The 20571-nt window shown below is 41.8% G+C and overlaps 1 protein-coding gene across 1 annotated transcript in view; it reads right to left on the bottom strand.

Annotated features, from left to right (window-relative positions):
- Positions 1 to 5384: 5384 nt before the first annotated feature.
- Positions 5385 to 20571, bottom strand: part of uts2r (urotensin 2 receptor) — a 54812-nt gene continuing 39625 nt past the window's right edge. The window contains exon 4 of the mRNA XM_083787879.1: positions 5385 to 7065. The gene's annotated coding sequence lies outside the window, so the exon portion shown is untranslated. The remainder of the gene's footprint in view (positions 7066 to 20571) is intronic.

Raw genomic sequence — 20571 nt, 5'->3', positions numbered from 1 at the left:
TGCATGCAACTGAATGGCTGGAAAATGGAAATTGAGAGTTTACATAGTACACATAGTGCATGCATAAACTGTCCTTAATGATTATATCTGGTTTGTACTGGACTGGACTGATGTTCGTATAGTTGTCAAAAGCTCAAAACTCAGAAATGGACCAAAACTATGGTCAGCGTGACATCTCAGACCTCAGAAACTACATCTCCCAGAGTGCAGCAGCAAGATGGCTGCTCGTTACCTGGTTTGGAGCACCTGAAAAGGATTGGAGGTTCAGACTTTCTCTCAAACAAAACACCAGATGCAAACAGGAAAGATCTACTCCTGGGTTCTACCTCCAAAGACGCCAATGGTTGGTGATATTGTTTTGTTTTATTTTCACTTATGTAAGCAATACTGTTTGATGTGGTTAAAGTCTGGCTAATTGTGTTTAGTAGGTTCAGCTGCTTCAGTTTGAAGTGAGGAAGGAACACATTAACACATTGGATTTGTACTGTACTGTACTGTACTGTACTGTACTGTACTGTACTGTACTGTACTGTACTGTACTGTACTGTACTGTACTGTACTGTACTGTACTGTACTGTACTGTACTGTACTGCATGGGTTCCCAAAGTGGGGTCCGGGGTCCCCTAGGGGTACTTGAAGGAGTTCCAGGGGGTACCTGGCACAATTAGAGATGAGAGGAACCAAATGGACCCTTACAGGTCTGTAACTCAGAGAGTGTACAAATGGTTACATTTGTACACTCTCAGAGTTAAATTAACAGTGGTTTTACGATATAAAATCGGGGTACCAGAGATAGAAATGCCAATCGGGGGTCGGTAGCATAATGCTTGTGAAACTATGGGGGTCCATGAAATTAATATGTTTCGGAAACATAGAGCCGTAAAAAATCACTGTACTGTTCATAGTACTGTACTTGCACGGCAACGTGTGTGTGTGTGTGTGTGTGTGTGTGTGTGTGTGTGTGTGTGTGTGTGTGTGTGTGTGTGTGTGTGTGTGTGTGTGTGTGTGTGTGTGTGTGTGTGTGTGTGTGTGTGTGTGTGTGTGTGTGTGTGTGTGTGTGTGTGTGTGTGTGTGTGTGTGTGTGTGTGTGTGTGTGACTTACATTACATACAGACAGACATTACATACAGACATTGCTATGTGTAGGATGGTTAGCACCACTCCGAAAAAATGTATTACATCCAGATACAGTCTTATTCATGAGCCCGGCAGATGTCTCAGGCTCATACATTAGACTAGCATATATTATGTTCTGATGAATAGGCTTTTACAGGAAGAGAAGCGTTCCTCGCACTTAATGGCTCTTTTCCCACGTTTGTCAGGGTGCATACAGCCATAAAATACAGCCTATTATTTCCAACAATGTCTGAATTCTTAGTACCCACTGAACCTTAGAATTTTATTACACTTGTTCTGTAGGTGGTGTTGATTTGGAGTCCTCTTGAGAACAGAGTTGGCCTGTTATGGTAGAAATAAAAGCATTTGATTTCGCAGCAACAATACAGCCTTCTCTTCCAAGTGGAGGGAAAACAACGAAATCCATCTAGCTTTGACTAACTCGCTTTGGGATAAACATCTATTTCAAATCAATGGACGGTGAAAGCTTCTTTCACAAAGTAATCACTGTTTGTTCACGGAAACTAACTAAATAAATACAAACATTTTAGTTAACTGAAATAGGCTTTATAAACAATGATATCTAACTGACACTGTTTTGTCGGTTTACAAACTAAATTTAAAAAATAGCAGATGTGACGTGTTTTGAGCCCGTAGATCTGCAATTTATGCGATTTTCTTTTTCCTGACCTTGGTAAACCCAATAACCTAATTCTGATTCTTGCCCCTGACTAATCCATATTACAAAAAAAAAATCAGAACTAAAACAATCTGTAGTTTGTCATATTGGTGGTTCTGTATATCTGTGAACTAAAGGCTTCCCCCGTGTTTCCATTAGACATATGTTTCCAAGGTAACGGCTTCCACATGTAGCCTGGCTAATATAATAAGCCAGACACGAATCAGCCGTTGGCAAAAAAACATTGCCTGTCGGTGCACAGTGTGATATTAGTCTGGTTTATTAGCCAGGCTAATCCACATGGGGGGAGAAGAGAGACCCTTTTAGCCAGAGACCAAGATACATTTCTGTCTCTCCTGCACCCAAATATACTTAATGAATTAACCACCGAAGCCCTATATTTAATAGTGAAAATTACAGGGGCACGGTGGCACAGTTGGTAGTGCTGTCGCCTCACAGCTAAGGTCCTGGGTTCGATTCCCGCTGGGGACGCTGTGGGAACTGGCGGCGTGTTCCCTCCTCCGCGTCATCAGTGCCCATACCCGAGGCGGGGGTTGGCGAAAGGGCCTTTCTGTGTGGAGTTTGCATGTTCTCCCCGTGTCCCCTAGGTTATACCCTCACAAAAACATGCCGTAATCCTGGTCTCTAAAACTACCTCCCCCTGGCCAGCCGGGGCGCCTGATGGAGGGTAAAGGAACTGGTCGGAATAACGTGTCCCTTCCACGCGCTACGTCCGGCCGGGGAAATTCCCCTCTGTCAGGTGAATAGAAGCAGCTTGGACTCCTCATGCATAGAAGGAGGCATGAGGTCAGTCCGCTGCCCCCCCCAGGTTGGCAGAGGAAGTGTAGCGCCCATGATTACATTAGACAATTGGCACTGGGTGAAACATTTTAAACTGGGTTACAAAATCGTGGGATAAAAATGTAATAAAAAAAATAAATAAAGTGAAAATAGCAAATCTACAAACTCACAATGTATATCGATGTGAAATGTAAGCTTGTAGCTTACACTGTCAATTATTTTGAAATATCTATGTTTATATTTTATTTTTTGAAATGATAATTTAAAACGATTATTACAAGAGCACATTACAATTATTATTACAAGAGCCAGAGGTGACTGACACACACACACACACACACACACACACACACACACACACACACACACACACACACACACACACACACACACACACACACACACTGTGTTCTGCTTTGTGTACTTAGTGAAACATTTTATCTCCGTTTAGAAAAGAAAAGAAAAACAAATTGATGTCTCAAGAAAAGCAAATAAGTGGTGACATTCGCTTCAATTAATGTCTCCAAGCAGTGCAGACACCCGGCCTTGCTGTGCATAGCATAGTGTCCCTGGGGGACCAATTTAATTGGTGGCTACTTGAGATCAATCAGTCTTTATATTGGACAGCTGGATGAGCTGGATGTCTGCTGTGCACATCTTTGATTAATTGATTGTTTTAATTTGGTGATAAAACGATAGAGCACACTTAGTAGAGGACCTGGCTGAGATATGTACGTATGCACTTCATTTAGGAGAGAATATCTCAACTGTTATTGGCTAATATGACCGCCGCAAACAACTTGGGAACTATGGCTAATTCTCTATCCGGGACAAAATACCTGAAAATGACCACACCCTATTTAAAATGACCGCTACACTGTAGTTGAAACATGGCTCTAACTTCTAAACCGTTGGAGCTACAGATTTTCTGAGATGCTCAAAATGTTCAGAATACTCATGTTTGAATACTCAATAGACCATATGCACACGGCGGTCATCTTTCCACAAGTTAATGGCAGGGTGGAAACTAGCCATAATTTGCCAATGACCGCCCATACATCCAAACCGACATAGTCCAATCTAATTGTATTAAATTATGTCAAACTCACCAACATTGCAGCTGTACGGAAAGCTTTAATTATCCTCTTTCTATCTGCAAAGTGTTTGCAGATTTTGCACTCAAAAACTCTACAAACTGGGGGGAGGGATGGGGTGAGGGAGAAAAAAATGGTATGTTCAAACTGTACTAAATTGTTGAAACCTATTACCAATAAACATATATTGAAAAAAAAAAAACTCTACAAAAACAGCTGAAGTACCGGTACTTGAAAGCTGCATTATTCTGAAAGTAATGAGAACAAGTAGACAACCTGTCTGGCTGTTTTGTTTCTTTGTACAATGAAAAGGTCTTTCATGGCGCGTGCGTGCGTGCACGCGTGCACGCGTGCAGGGCAAATAATTCAGCCCTGACATTTGTCACAGACCGGCGCACCACAACCGGCACACAGATAGATACTTGCTTCGCTCTGTTGAGGCTCACACAAACAAACAAGCCCTATAACACCACCACTTTTATACTGAAAAACATCCCTCCGTGTGCAGAAAATGAATGGAGCGGCCCACTCATTGGGTGGGCCACCGGGCATATGCCCGCAGCTGGCCTGTATGTCAAGTGGCCAGTCCAGGCCTGAATTTACTTTTACTCTTGAATACTTAAGTACATTTAAAAGCACGCACTTTTTTTACTCTTACTCAGGTAACATTTTGACTGAGCTACTTTTACTTGTAGTGAAGTCTATCTGAACAGGTCGTATTTGTACTCTTACTCAAGTACTGGGGTCGAGTACTCTGTCCACCTCTGCCGATAATGGCATATATCGGCCGATATAACAAACAACCAACCATTAATTTACACAACACCGATCATAGTGCTGTGAAATTAAATCTACGAAAACCTTTTAATCTGCAAAAACGTTTTTATACAGTATGTAGTCAGTGACATTATGGTCCCTGCTTCATCTCTCTCTCTGAAAAACATTGAAGACCTTTTGCAGCAGTACATCTAGTGTACAGTGGAGTATGAATGAATCAAGCATTACTCTGAGAGTGTTCAGCCTACAGCACAGCTCTATTAGTTACAAATGGATAAATGAACACCAGGGATATTACTGTAGAGGCCTCTGATCTATCTTGGATGTTTGATCTTTCGTCTTCCTTTCTTGCTCATCTGTCTAAACGTTTTATCTGTCTTAACGCTGAGGGCATTAATTCATAATTACCCGTTCCGTTTGATTCATTATATCATCATCGTCAAACATGAGTTACGATATCAACTCCTGGCTTGGAGAGAAAAAAAAGAAGAACATAAATAAAAACTCAGAAGAGCACTGCGTGCCTCATGTCGGCGAGGAGCCGAGGAATAATCCTGTGCTTGTCAGATGTAATCCAGTGCAAACAAACCGGCAGCTCTGAATTAAGGATGCAATCGAGCTCTTTCGTTGGTGCAAACAAATGGCGGTCAAATGTCTGTCTGTCTGTCTGTCTGTCGAATCAATCTATTCAAATTTACACTTGACCAAGGAAGGACAAAAGAGACAGCAATTCAGGTGGAATCAAGCAGATTTGATTTTAATAGAAGTGCTATTTGGCAGTGGATGGAATGATCTATAACAACATTTACACTGTACCCGAAGTGTTGTCTCACATCACTGAGGAAAAGCAATTAATGATACATAATTATTAATTACATAACGTGTGTGTGTGTGTGTGTGTGTGTGTGTGTGTGTGTGTGTTCTATCTGAGTGTGCAGGAAGAGACCAGCTGGTTAGGCAATCCTAGGAAAGGATTGTGTAACTGTAAAACATTTAAATAGAACGTCTACCCCCAAAGTCCTTAAACGTGTGTTTTGTCTCCATAACAGGGAATCATACCGGGATGAAAACACCAATCTTAGAAGCCACAGGAAAAGCCTTGGATATCTTCAGACAAAACGTGAGTTGTGTATATTATGTACATCTGCTAAGCATTGTTCTCGGCCTGTTTCCAGTCCTCTTGCAACAAATACAGATCTGTGATGTCTGCCACTTTGCTATCTCCTCATAGACACTGTACTCTCTCTCTCTCTCTCTCTCTCTCTCTGTGTCTACGACAGGTGTTCATAATCTTCTCTGAAGTGTCGATAAATAGTACGTTTTTGTTTCAGAGCATTTCTCCCCTTATCTCTCTCCCCAAATGTCCTTTTATGTTCCGTATAATGGAAAAAACCTCATTCTTGCCGTTAACCAGTTCCCCGTGCTATTTAACAAAACCATTTTCATCGACACAGTGTGGCTTGAGCAGCACTTCAACGTCGACTCGCTAGTGAGAATAAGTATAAGTCAAGGCTTCATGCCCGTCTTTGCGTCTGTCTGATGTTACTACTTGCTGTTTAAACCGGTATATAGTGCGGGATTGATCACAGAAGAGACCAATATATACAGTAGCAGCATGAACATGCAATGCAACGATTGCAAACATGGCAAACATTTTAGGTGTGCAACGAAGGCAAGAAATACAACTACAACCATACCAGAGAAGTATAGAGCCAGATGTATCCTTGACCAATCATCTATCAACATTTTGTCATTTTCTGTCCGTTTATTTGTTGTTGTTTATACAGGGAATTTTAAAAGCATGAATCCACAACTTGCCGTGGATTGAGACGAGGCCTTGCTGTACTTTGTCGATATAAACATCTTCTCCGTTACACCATAATATTGTGGTCCTTTCACAAAATACTCATGACCTCTTTTGCTGAAAGAAATGTGATATGAATGATGTTTTGGGAAATGTCAGTTCTCTGTCAGGTCTGTGGTCTCTGCTTTGCATTACTGACATTAATTAAAATCGAGCATATTATGTTCCGTATACAGAAACCACTGAAACTCCCTCCGTCCACTGCGATACTCTCCCGTCCGTTGTCAGAAAACAGCAATCCATCTTGAGTGAACGGTAGTTTTAGAAATAACTTTATATGTACATAACACTGTACATAATCTATGTTCATATTTAATACGGGGTGAGGGACTGAGGGTGGTAAGTCGGGAGAGAGGGTCAATGTGAGAAAAATGGGGGGAGGGGGGGGATAAGAAAATAAATAAAATAATCGCTTGTGTTCGGGTTTGGAGGTGTAATCACTTCGTCTTTGGCCAGTACAAACAGGAAGTTCAGGGAGTGACAGGAGGACTGTGTGTGTTTATAAACCAGTCCCCGCACGGGGGGGGGGGGGGGAAACAGTGGCAGCCAGTTCACCCTGTTCCTGCCCGTTTCAAATAGTTTCACTGTGCTCTCCACATCCACGCTGTCACTGAAAATATCTTTACAAAAGGAAACGACTCTTCTCATGGTCTTCGGGGTCACGGCCGTCCATCATCTCCCATCAGCCTTTTCCTCTTCCTCAGCAGAGCTGCTTCTTCAAAATTGTAGGCTACCTGTCAGTGAGACACAGGACATAACAGGCTATTATTACGCTGCTGGTAAATCCTTCCAGTGTATTAACACGCATACACACACAATTTACAGTGGTAGTACATTTACTTAAGTAAAATTTTGAGGTATTTGTACTTGAGTATTTACAATTTCCATTACTTTTACAAATATTGTACTTTTTACTCCACTCACTGCATTTAGTTGAAAACATACAAAACATAAGTATTATATTGACACTATATATAGCCCTATACATTTTTCAGTCATTTGAAAATAGCCGATCTACAAGCTCACAATGCGTCAAATAGCTAGGCATTGCGATCTTGTAGATCTGCTATTTTCAAAAGACATTTGAAAACTTTAAATTGGCATATAAGACAATCGGCATAATGAGTACTTTTTGACATCCGGACTTTTACTTGTAACAGAGTAAGAATTGATTGCAGACTTGATGCTTTTACTTAAGTAAAGATTGTGAGTACTTTTTCCGCCACTGACAATTTATGACACTTAATGCTCTCTCTCTCTCTCTCTCTCTCTCTCTCTCTCTCTCTCTCTCTCTGTCTCTCTCTCTCTCTCTCTCTCTCTCTCTCTCTCTCTCTCTCACAGAGAGAGAGAGAGCTAAAGCTTCATGTCATTATGACAGGAGGAGTGAGAGCTTATAGTTAACAGCAGAATCAGCGCCATCAGATAAGCTGTGTGAACATTGCAATATTCAATTCAAAGGGCTTTATTGGCATGAGAAAACATACGTTTACATTGCCAAAGCAGAAAGAACAATACAAAAATACAGCAATACAATCAAAACAAAAATGATGTACATTTGAAGGTCAGAATCTTCAATAGATCAAATTCTATGTACCAAGGTCACTCGATGCAGGTATGCAATACAAGTCAGTTGGCGGCTGTGAGGTAAACATCAGTCAAAGGAAGTGTGTGCACTTCCCCAGGTGGACTTTTAATACATAATTGTCCTAATACATAAAAGGGACCATTACTGCATCACACTACCGGTATACTAAAAGAATTGGCCAAATTGTCAAATAATGTAAGAAAGAGGCAAAGTGCATGTTTACATCATAAAGTTGACCTCATAATGTGGTCCTTAAAACAAGTAGCCTATACCCTGGTATAATAGTTGGTCAAATATCCAATTAGCTGCCTTCCCCATTCTCTGCTATATGGTTTCTGGTAATATTAGTGACCACTTATTGTATTCCCGTGGCAAACGTCTAATTTTGAGAAAATGTCCACCACAAGATGGCATGATGCAACGTATGCATGCATGTTTCCCAAGATGGTCAGCTTGTTTTGATATTAAAATGGATTTGCATTAACAAATGGGTGGTTGTTGTTTTAATAAAAAAAAGAAAATGCTGCAACTACAGTACAGTATATAGTAATCTCCTCCTTGAGAGCAGACGACAAAAAAGGTAACATTTCAGCTCTAGATTTTAGCTGGCATCAGCTGGCATCAGCACGCAATGAACAGGTTTACAGTTACACAAATGCGTACGTGCGTGCGTGCACATTTGTGCTTGATTGCATTTAGCATGTGCAGAGGCCCTTTCACAGCAAGTCACTCTTTCCACATGAATTTACAGCATAGGCTCCTACAGTGGAACCTGAATGTGTGGGAGCTCTGTCATTAAAACGATGCACTCATACAAAACTGTGGAATGCACTTCCCATTGAAGTCAGAACTGCAGCATCACTCCAAATCTTCCACCGTAGTCTGAAAACCCACCTTTTCAGACTCCATCATGGCCCGTAGCACTTACCCTACCCTCTTAGATAGCACTTTTTGTAGACTATAGCATTTGATACAGACTTATAGCATGTTATGTAGACAGCACTAGAATTGCATTGTATACAGTATGTAGTCATAGCACTTCATAGTAGTATATATGTATAGTTTATATGTATAGTTTCATTATATAGATATTCTGCACTGTTGCATTCTTACGCATGTTTCATGATAGCTACTTTGTATGTATGTGATTGCATTGCCATTCTTTTTGTTCTTGCTTAATGTAAATCTCTCTAGATTAATTGCGTCTGCTAAATGCCTAAATTGTATAATTACTCACCATCTGTTTTAATCAGGGGGGCAGTCAGACAGATTTTGTGAAGCCACTAAGGAAATCGGGACTTACTGAAAGTTCATATAATGGCCTGTTGTGGCGTTGTCATTGGGCCCAAAAAAAAACATATCTCCATAGAGGTCCATGTATTTGGGCCCAACTTCACCTAGACTGTATTACCTTAACTAGCCCTTACCCGTTGTGAGATATTTGCCCCCCTTGTGGCCGTGGGGGGTACTGCGCCCGGGTGCGTTTGTAATTGACTAATAAATTCATTAATAATCATTAATGTGTCAAATCGAAAAAAGGGCTTCGTTACGCCCTCCATATTCATATGGTCAATGCCTGTGTGAAAAGTGGGAGTGAGTGGTGCAGGCAGTAATGAGCTACGGCAGTGTTTCTGACAGACAGACACACACACAGACAGACATTGTTAGAATTATAGTATGATGATGATGATGATGATGATAAACATGGTATGAATACTTTCTGCTTCCAGTCACTAGTTTAAAGTCTCATTTCTCATGTCATAATATTCTAAATTATGGTCCCATTTATAACTTTTACCATAAAGTCGAGTATGTTCTGAGGGGCATGATTACCGTTACAGTCTATGATCGGGAGCCACCCCACGTTCGAGTCAAAATAAAAACCAACTAAGAAGAAGGGGGGAAGTCCCGCCTCGTTGTCTGGGCCAGCCAATGGCCAGCTGGGCCCAAACGGATCTAGAAAGATGGCGATTTAAAATTCAAGGACTGACTGGCTTTATCTTATGTCCATATCAGACGCTTTGTCCATATATTTTTTTACAGTCTATGGTTTTAATTCATTGTAATACGTGGTATTCTAGTTCAGTTTACTTTATTTAAGGCTTATTTATTATTATTATTATTATTATTATTACTTTTATTATTATTTTATGTTTAACGTTTTACTGTAATGGGGGTAGTCGCATAGTCATCTATGTGCTCACAAAGCGTAGCATCTCGATGTGTTGTGAGCTTGTCAATTCTTGACATTGCATTGCTAATTGCACACTAACAAGCACAGTCACACACCCACATACACTCTAATAAGCACACACATAGGTCATGTATGTACTGTACACACACCCACATACAATCTAACAAGTACACATGTACAACACATACAGTCTAACAGCACACTTCAGCAACCCAGCAAAGTCAAATGACGTCATGACGACGTTATGATGACGTCCTCCGGTGACGTTCAGGACTAGGCCAGATCACCCATTTGGGGATGATCTTTAGGTCATTTCCAGGACGTCTTCACCAGTTGAAATAATATAGCTTATTCTGGGCCGGATCTGACTAGTTATGATATGACTTAAGGGACTTATAGGCACCTTAACTGGCTGTTATCCTTTTGTCTGACTGCACAACTTCCTCAGTGATGATTAAACTAAACCGAAATGAAACGTTTGTCAGACCGCACGCCGCGCACGGGCAGTATAGTTTCTCCTTATAGATTGTGCTTTACATTCACACACACATTCATACACCGATGGCGGAGGAAACCAAACCATGCAAGGCACCAGCCTGCTCATCGGGAGCAATTAGGGGTCCTGCAGCGTCTTGCTCAAGGACTCTTCGACACCTCTGGGGGAGCCCGGCAGGATCGAACTGGTTCCCAAGCGTCCGCTCTACCCCTGAGCTACTGTACTTCTGTTTATGTGGACATGAACATATGTCACATATCAGGCTGAATCTCTGTGATTAAGAGGAAGCAAGTATTAAATGTCATGTGAGTGAGGGTGAGCCAAGAATATTCAGCAAATGTAGCCAGCTGGCCTGCCTGGAGCTCCAGGGCTTAAAGGTACATCAGGTTTTGTAAGATTTTGATGAGCCACTGAAGGCTAAAATTACTTTTTGAAAAGTTTTCTGCCTGGTTGCGTGCCAGTGTCCCTCACGAGCTTGTAGATCCGCTAGTTTTGGTATGAGATAATGCGTAACCAAGTGTAAATTGGGGCTATAGTTGATATGGTTGAAACAAAACGATAATTTAACCACTTAGGCATCCTTATTGTGGGGAAGGTCGACAAGCTAGTTCACAACGTGCTGCAGCGTGATGTCTTAGCCGATATACCGATACTGAATACCGATACCAGAGAACTATTTATAATAATAAAAATCACACCTGTGTGAAGTGAGGGGCGCTCTAATCATCATCCATCATCATCAAGAATGGTGGTCCCTTATTGGCCAAGGGTTCCCACGGACATGCTGATTTGCTCAGCCACGTATGATGTAAATTCTCCATCCACTGTCAATGGCATTTCATGTTTGTGTTCAGACAGAATCCACACTATAGCTGTTTTATAGAAGGAAAAAGAAAATCTTATTTTGAAGTCCACCGACCGGAAGTCAAGCGTTGACATTCGTCTAACTTGATACATATGCTATGCTAAGCTTTGCGCAGCATTCTTCACAAGTTGGACTAGTAGGGAACATTGCGGAACATGCGACAAAAGCTATTGCGTTGTATTTATAGCCTACTCCTCACTCAAACGTAGACTTGCAGGTTGGGCAACTCGAAAGCAAACTCCACATGCCCCGACATTTTATTTACCTGCCATAGTGGCAACCTTACCCCTGTGTCGGATCGGTGGTTAGACATATTCACCGATACGGATATGACCCGATATGACCAAATAAGGGCATATCAGGCAGTGTTTCCGATACCGATACAGTTTCGGGACATCTCCACTGAAAATCCACTAGTGTAGAGCCCTGAGGGTCAACCATATGGGGTTTAGCACTAGCATGTCTGAAGTAAAATGAGATCTTCAAAATCTCAAAAGAAACGGTCAAAATGACCTCTCAGACATGCTAGTGTTAGGTGGTTAACTAACAAACCCTAAAAGTGCACTCCTGGTTGTCTAATGCAGGGGTAGGCAACCTTTATCAGAAGAGCCATTTTTGGCCCAAAAACTTATTACAATTCTATCTGGAGCCGCAAAATAAGTTTGCTTTGATAAACCAAACTTTAATTATTCGTGATCTTTCTGTTCTTTCAATATTACATTTTATTGTTTGTTGATTTCTCAAAGCATATCAAGTATACTGTACCAGTAAGCCAGCAGCATTGGTGGTGAAAACAAACAGAGATGTCTTATCATGAATACATTCTTCTATTTTCCTTCATTAAATTTGATTCTTATTTTTATCTGCATGGTGTATAGGCAACATTGTTTTGCAATATCAAAATGAAAGAATAACTTTATGCCTACTACAAATGCAATAATAAATTATGATTAAATGTAAAAAAAAGAAAAGAAAAGGAAAACCTCTTATTCCTTTTCATACTTCTTTACCGTAGCAACTGGGAGCCACGGGAGAGGGCCTATAAGAGCCACATGTGGCTCTAGAGCCGCAGGTTGCCTACCCCTGGTCTAATGTTATGTGTACAATGAATACCCCTAACCATAAAATCCTCAGTGTTCCCCCCCGCCCCCCTCTCTCTCCTTGGCTGATGTAACTGTGCTCTGGGTGAAGCGCACCCCACGTACAACAGCTGCTAGTGATCTTATCTTATCACACATTGATTATGAATACTGCTTCACACGCTGGTCTTTCACACAGGTGTGATGATTCTTAAACCCATAGAACAGCTGCGCAACACAGCTCTCACAGTGTTTGACATGAAACCTCCTCACTCATATATCGCGGCTGTAACAACGGCGTAGAGAACAGTTTCTTGAGTTTTTAAGTTGGCGTTATAAGACTGTACATCTGTCTGTGCCCGCCTGCCTTGAGGGGGAATTCATAAAGAGGAAGCCTGTTAGTGGAATCGGCACTACATAGATCAACCACTAGAGGGGATTGTGAAATGCAGCATTCGGACATGTCCCATCAGCGCAGGGTTCATCTTTCATTGGCCATGAGATTATTGTTCTACTTTACCTGCTAGTCGATAACCAAACTTGCGACCATTCATATTAAATCAGTCATGCACTTTATTGTCTCCACCAGGCCGAAGTCATGGGGAGAGTATGTTTTGCACTCCGTCCGTGTGTCCGTCTGTCTGTCCGTCTGTGTACAGCTAATCTCCGGCACCGCTGGAGTGAGCCTCCGGCAAACTCTGCTCACACACTCACCTGGATGCCAACCACAAACCTCTGTCCCAATCTTTCCACAACAGCCTGTTGTTGACAATGTATCGTGCACTTAATTGAAAGTACCCTTGTTCCCAGCCTTAGACTCGAAGATGCGAAGAAATCAAAGCCTGGTCACGACTTAATGCAGTGTCTATAGGGGCCTATAGGCACCAACCGCCATACTTATTTCGACCAATCAAAACACTTGTTTCGGCCCAGGCGGTGGCATAACCGTTTGGGCACCCGACTGGTAATCCAGTCGCAGTGTGCCGCGGGTTCGAATCCCGAGCCAGACACGGCCTTTACTGCATGTCTTCCCCCATCTCTCTCCCGTTTCCTGTCAGCCTACTGTCTGCAAAAAAATATCTTAAAAAAAAAAAAAAAGTTTAATTGACGAAGAATGCAATGTATACAGATTTGTGTGTGCACATGTGTGTGCGTTTGTGTATGTGCACAACGCATATACACAAAGTCTATGAGCCACAAACGGATGTGTGTGTGTACATTTATAGACTCCTCTGGTTGTGAGCTGTAAACTATATTAGCGGCAGATGAAGGCGGCTTGTGGGAATTGACAGATCAACAAAGCCACCTCCCCAATGTCCCTGAAGCTCACAGCAATTTGTTTGGCCTTTTTATATAGCAGCGGGCAGAAAATAGACAACCCCCGCACACTGATCCAGCTGCACAGTGTGGGCATATGGTGTTGACTGGAGACCAGCATGAAAGCAGTGATAGGCATCGTGCCCTGGCTTGTGTGCCAATTAACCACTTCTTTCAACCTGCCCGCCCTATTTTGGGCACGTCATGATAGGCGATCAACAAAAACATAAAGTTTTATAACACATGTACAGTGTTTAAAACCACACGGCAAGAAGAGGTGTACACAACAATTAAATCATTAAAACTAGGGAGAACTGTAATGCAAGGGGAACAGATTTTCTTCTTTTTTTTGCGAGTCGGCATCTCTAACAGCTGCCGGGAGAGTATTCAATTTCTTTGAGAGCATTTTATTTTTTATTTTATTTTTTATTATACCTCATCAGCTCACCCTCTTTGGCATCTGTGCTGCTTGCCTCCTCTTCCTAATGAGGCCTTATCAGCCAGTGTTGCATTGGTGATTTTATCTTTGGTGGGATGCTAGTTTAATCACGCACACGTCGCTTAACACCTACACTATACAGCCTTTAGCAGGACACACAATGGACCCTTGATATGCATACAGGCTCAATCCTATGTTTAATCACGCTGGTGACACTCGGCAGTTGGCATGCTTTTGTAAAACGCTGAGGCGTGACCTTAAGGTTGTTTTTAATCGATGCATGTGCGTGCGAGCATGCTCCTGAAAAATGACCAATATGTGGGCGGCGGTGGCTCAGGGGTAGAGTTTCCAGATGGTAACCGCAAGGTCGCCAGTTCGAACCCCAGAGTTAGTGTCGTTGAGCAAGACACTGAACCCCTAATTACTCCTGATGTGCTGGTTGCATGGTTTCCGCCGCCATTGGTGTATGAATGGGTGAATGTAATGCACAATCTCTGTGAAGCCCAACACACACCGTCTGTGAAGCGGGTGCGCAGCGACGCGGCACGCCGGCACATTATTGCCGCGCGTCATAGCCGCACAGCAACACCCACAGGACGCGGCACGCTAGTACATACCTGCCAGCCACGCCCATGGATACCCGAATGGAGGCCGTGCGGCAACGCCTGGAAAATAGAACAGCGGCGCATCGGAGCGTCTGACGCCGCCGGTGTGGGATAGGTTCATTGGAAATAACGGAGGCGGCTGTTTTGACGCGCGGCGTACACAGACGGTGTGTGTTGTGCTTGAAGCACCTTGGATGAAGGTGCTGTATAAATGCACCATTTACCAATATGCAACACTGCCTTCAGCGTCCGCATCATCAATAGAGAATCATCGGTGCTTCAATGAGTGCTTCTCGGTATGCTGGGGAAGTAAAGCGTCATTAACATTGAGTGAATGCATATCTATGTATGGTAGAGTATGGTTGTATTTTGTCTCCCTGCTCTCTAGACATTTAGATTGTGTCAAAAGTCATATCTCACCTGGACACGGCCGGGTTCTGACACAAATTTTGCTCAATTTCAGAGGAAAGTTATAGTGCTGCTTTAACTCAAATAATTTACATCTAATTTATTAGTTTATCTTTTAACCGAGTTCTCCCTTGGTCGATTGTTTTATGAAATGTATTCATATGAAAATAATTACTTGACAATGTGTGAAAATACTGTACAATTATTGGTATTAGCTTGACAAGGTGTGAAAATACTGTACAATTGCTATTGGCAAGCAGAGCAGTATAAATCTCCTGGAGAAAGATTTACGGGGATAATTATGGTTCTCATCAGAGCTCTGTTATATTGTGCACGCGTGTGCGTGCATTGTGCACACATGGATGGAGTTTTTCTGTGCTCCCTGCAGCCAATATACTCAAACTAATGAAATAACAAAAATGTTGAATTGACTAAACAAAGTAGAAACGAGGTCTTTACTAAAGAATGATGACTCACTGGCGCTGTGTTGTTTACAAAACGAACTAAAACGAACTAAAAACATAGTTGGGAAATGTCAAAAATCCGCAAGCTCTCAACAAAATAATAACGAAAACTAATGTTCAAAAAACTGCTTAACTAGCCGAGGGCTATTCTTTCATCTGGTTTCCAGGCTATATAACCTTGCACCCAGTCCTCCTGTGTCTGTCTGTCTTTCTCTCTCTCTCTCTGGTAGGACATTCAGACCTGCTAATCCTGTCTTGGATTAACACGGGGGGCTCTGCCTTATCTCTGTCCCACAGCACCCCAGGGCCCATGCATGCATACATGTAGCTACATCACCAGGCCTTCTCTGGACAAGACTGAAAGAACACCTTGTTGCCTGCATGCGCGCGTCGTGTATGTACACATTAGGGGTGGGACAAAAAGGTCGATGCGTGTGCTGCAATATATCACCGCACTTTATCTTGCTGAGCGTTATCGATACTGCCTGGCGCCGAGGATCGATATTTTACACGCTATCTGTCTGACTATATTACCGATTGCCCCCCGGTGATAAACTTGTGGCGCCAGGCCACTGCACGAGATCTGTGCGGTCAGTATTACTGATCATCCGTATCTCAGTCAAGTAAAATGTGGAAACATGCTGTGTTTTTAGTAGCTACTGCACATTATACATAAACACGGAAGAAGAAGATATCAGACAGACTGCAAAACTAAGAAGTGCATCCTAACCAGACTACTGTAATCATAACACCGATCCTGCCGGCGCGAGATGAATTGCACACGTTTCGCCGTCTGTTTTCCATGGATGACACCTCGCATCTCAGACTGTTCTCCATATTGGCCTGCTCACCAAAAACATTGCTCTGTGGTCTATAGTTAAAATACGGATATGATTTGGATTAGGATTTTAAAGATGAGATGATCATGTTAATCATGTTAATCATTCATGTTAATCGAAATGTAGGTGCTGAAGCGGCTAATGTATGTTCTGTAATAATAATCAAAATCTACAAAGTAAGTAGTACTGTAACTAAGTAGTAAAGTACAATATTTGCCTCTGGGTGCGTAATGGAGTAGAAGTAATTGGAAATAAAGTAAAGTAAAAGATACCTCAAAATTGTATCGAGTACAGTAAATGTATAGAGTAAGTGTCAACGTGGAGTCAGTCAGTCATAATAATAATAATAAGGGACATGACTCGTATTGGCTTGGCCCCTATACAGTAGGTCCGGGAAAAGAAGCCACGCAGGTGGTGGTGGGATTTTCAGTTAATTATAATTTGGTCCGATGGGTCCGATGGGTTTCTTTTTTCCCCCGTGAAGTCCCTGTAGTATCGCTGTCCTTTGAACAAAACCAGATAATACCATGGCATCATGGTAGCAAAAAGCCAGCGGTCAGCCAGGGGGAAGAAGATCGAGGCGTCCTGCCAGAGAGAATAGACAGAAACGTGTTTATTTTCCTCAAACATTCGTCCTCTGGGTGCTGTTTCCTTCTTGTTTCATTCTGGTCAGAGGCTGGGTTATTGTACTCTCTCTAGGGATTGATATAGGTCGATGAATATTTAGGAGCTGTGTGTGCGCGCACGCGTGTGTGTGTGTGTGTGTGTGTGTGTGTGTGTGTGTGTGTGTGCACGCTGTGGTCAGCATTTTGCACGCAGCATTGTTCCCATCAAGCTCTGTGTGATGTCCTTAATTCCGTTTAATTTACGAAACATCCAGCTAGTGCAACGCAAAGAAATGCCATTTTTTCTCGGATGAATTGAAACAATATTATATATTTCTTTTTATAGTTCAATTGAGCATCCTGAAAAGTGATCTGCATATACAACATTGTCAAGATGTGTTCCATCTTTCAAGCAGCTGAATTGAACGAAATTGCGTGTTTTCACTGCTGAGAGAAAAAAACAGGAGTTCTGAAATCATGGCGGTTCCATTAGTCTACTTGCCAGCCCATAGAGCCCGGACATGTTGAGTACACCAGAAATATTGAGTATGAATCTTGCAAAAAAAAAAAAAAAAAAACACTCATTGGGCTAAAACGGCCATAGCCACTTGAATTATGAAAACTACTCAACATATGCAAGTTAGCATCTGGCAGTTTCTACATGCTCAGGACTCATACTCAACCTTTCTAACATAAAACGTTGGTGTACTCAACATGCCTGGGTTCACATTCTGGCAAGTGGACTATTAGGAATGAATGGACTAAACGGAATCACAGGCATCACACAGAGCTTACTGGTGTGCAGACTTCTTGCGGAAATAAAGTCACAAGAACAAAATGAAGTAATTGCAGAGAAAATAATCCAACACAGTCCTTTTTGGGCCATGCTTTGCGTTTCTACACCACTACAAATTACATTACCAATGTCAACATTGTGTGCGATTGCATGGTCATACATTCAAGGTGCATGCTCGTGATTTATTATGTTTTGTCTCCGCAAATCTGCCAGCAAAGTAATGCATTTTTAAAGGTTTGAAGAAATGTTGACTGGGGCAGTTAGGAGGAACAAAAACAATGTAAATCCCTCTCTGGGACTATTATATGCTGTACAAACAACGACCTGATGAAAACAAATGATTGAAGATAGGACACACTTTGTCCGCTGAAGAGAGTGCAGGGATTACATTTCAGGGCATTTTCATTTGGATTCCATAGAAGCCTGCCGCTGTGCCTAGTAATTTGTTCAGAGGCGTCAATGGTCGGTTAACGGTTAAAGCCTTGCAGACTGTGTTTTCTTAACCTGGTTGGCAGTATGTAGAACAGCAGGAACAATATTACTCAAGCATAATTGTACATTAGGACTTGATCATACAAACATAATGTTTTGCTTTAATCCACAAGAGTGTATCTGCTCTCTCTCTCTCTCTCTCTCTCTCTCTCTCTCTCTCTCTCTCTCTCTCTCTCTCTCTCTCTCTCTCTCTCTCTCTCTCTCTGCTAATGGTGACAAAGCACATCAGAGGTTGTTGAGTGGATTCTGGATATCCAGGAGGCACAATGTCCATTCCAGCAGTGTATACACTGCTGGAATGGACATTGTATACCACATTGTCATGGGCGGAGCTTGGGGGGGTTCAGGGGGTGCACTGCACCCCCTAAAAAAAAAAAAAAAAAAAAAAAAAAAAAAAAAAAAAAAAACTTTAATACCTTCTGGCTTCTGACTGTAGTTTGTAATCATCTCTCTTATCATGATATGATGACTCGCTGTATGGCTGTAGTGCATGTGTGTGAGCTGCTGTATTACCTAAATAACTCATTTTTAGGGGTTAGGGCATTGTAAAAACGCTAAAATAATAAAATAAAGGTTAAAAAAATCGCGCGGGTGTCGTTGGCCAAGCAGTCGCACCCCCCAGCGTCAACTTCAAGCTCCGCCTATGCACATTGTATATATTTTATATAGACAGGTCTAATGTCGGTCGGGTCTAATGTCGGACGCCTAACGGAGTCGCCTCATCATGTAGAAAAATCCACAGAAAACTTCTGTTCTGTTTCGGAAAGCCAATTATACAAGTTGACTTTGTTTGAAGTGTGCTTCACACAGTGTGCTTTTCACAGTCCTGGCTGTCACTGTTAGCTAAATGTGTTTTTCAATGAAGAAAGATTAAGTCCATTAGACTGACACCCTTGTTAAAGATGAAAGGCTGCAAATTGTGTCACATTTTTGCATATCAGTGGCCAAGTGATAACTAATTCATGCCAGTCTTTTGAAAAACATGTGGAAAAAAGGTCATTTGCACAGTTCTATAATTTTACTTCTGAAAATGTGTTTTTATCAGGAACCAACAGATGCTTTTTAACTGAAGAAATGTATTTCCTGTCGTGGTATGAGTATTGAAAGAAAATTTAACTACTACTAATAATAATTAGTTAATATATAATTAATATATAACTCAGACATCGCATACAATTGTATGGTTCTGATTGTTATACGAAAGCCAGCAAAGTATAATCATAGTAATATATCAAAATCTCAGTTTGTGTCTGTATTTAGAATTATAGCCCCATTAATAAGCAATGGCAAGGAATATTAAGTAGAATAGTGTAAGAATATGATGTGTATCACAGTATGGTCACACATGATCACTCAGCTCAATGTGTTCCCTTGCTGGCCTGGTGTTCACTCCTTTGGTGAACTCAGCTGCTATACGTATGTCTCTTGTGGCATCCTCCACATGCCGTATCCCCATGGCCCCCACCTGCTTTCTATGTCATTATCGTGAATTATTTTAAACTTTTCTTTTTTAAATCAATTAGATCAATGTTATTGCCCAACGTTGAATGTTTAATGGACCACAATGGAAACACCTTTGGCTTTCTTCATCCATTTGTCTTTTTCTTTACATTATTTTACTTGTTGGACTGCTGTATTTTTCAGTTTTTCCTGTTGCTGGTTTATCACAAATCACTCCTGACATTTATCCCCATCCGTTCCACCCTGCCTGCGCTCCCTTCTTCACCTCTCTTCCGCAATCCCCAGTAATTTGACCCCAAAGTGTTTCAACTCCTTGGCCTTCACCACCTTCACTCCTTGCATCCTCACCGTTCAACCCTCCTCCATCTCAACCGGTTCCCTCCTCTCGATACAATAAAAACGTTATGCACAAACATCATCGACTTCTGCCTTGATGATTTATGTACTGATGATTGATGTACTGCAAGTGTGCATTTGTGTGCAGTCTTGATATCTTAATGTACCAGTTTCATGATGTACAAGTGTGTTAATTACACTTTTCCCCGGTCCATAAGCCTGATTGTCAAAAGGACATAACCAAAATAGGGTGTTGAAA

This window comes from Protomyctophum parallelum, assembly GCF_964188405.1.
Source record: "Protomyctophum parallelum genome assembly, chromosome: 17".
NCBI lineage: Eukaryota > Metazoa > Chordata > Actinopteri > Myctophiformes > Myctophidae > Protomyctophum > Protomyctophum parallelum.
Note: the sequence above shows the minus strand (reverse complement) of the source record. Positions and strands in the feature narration are given on the sequence as shown.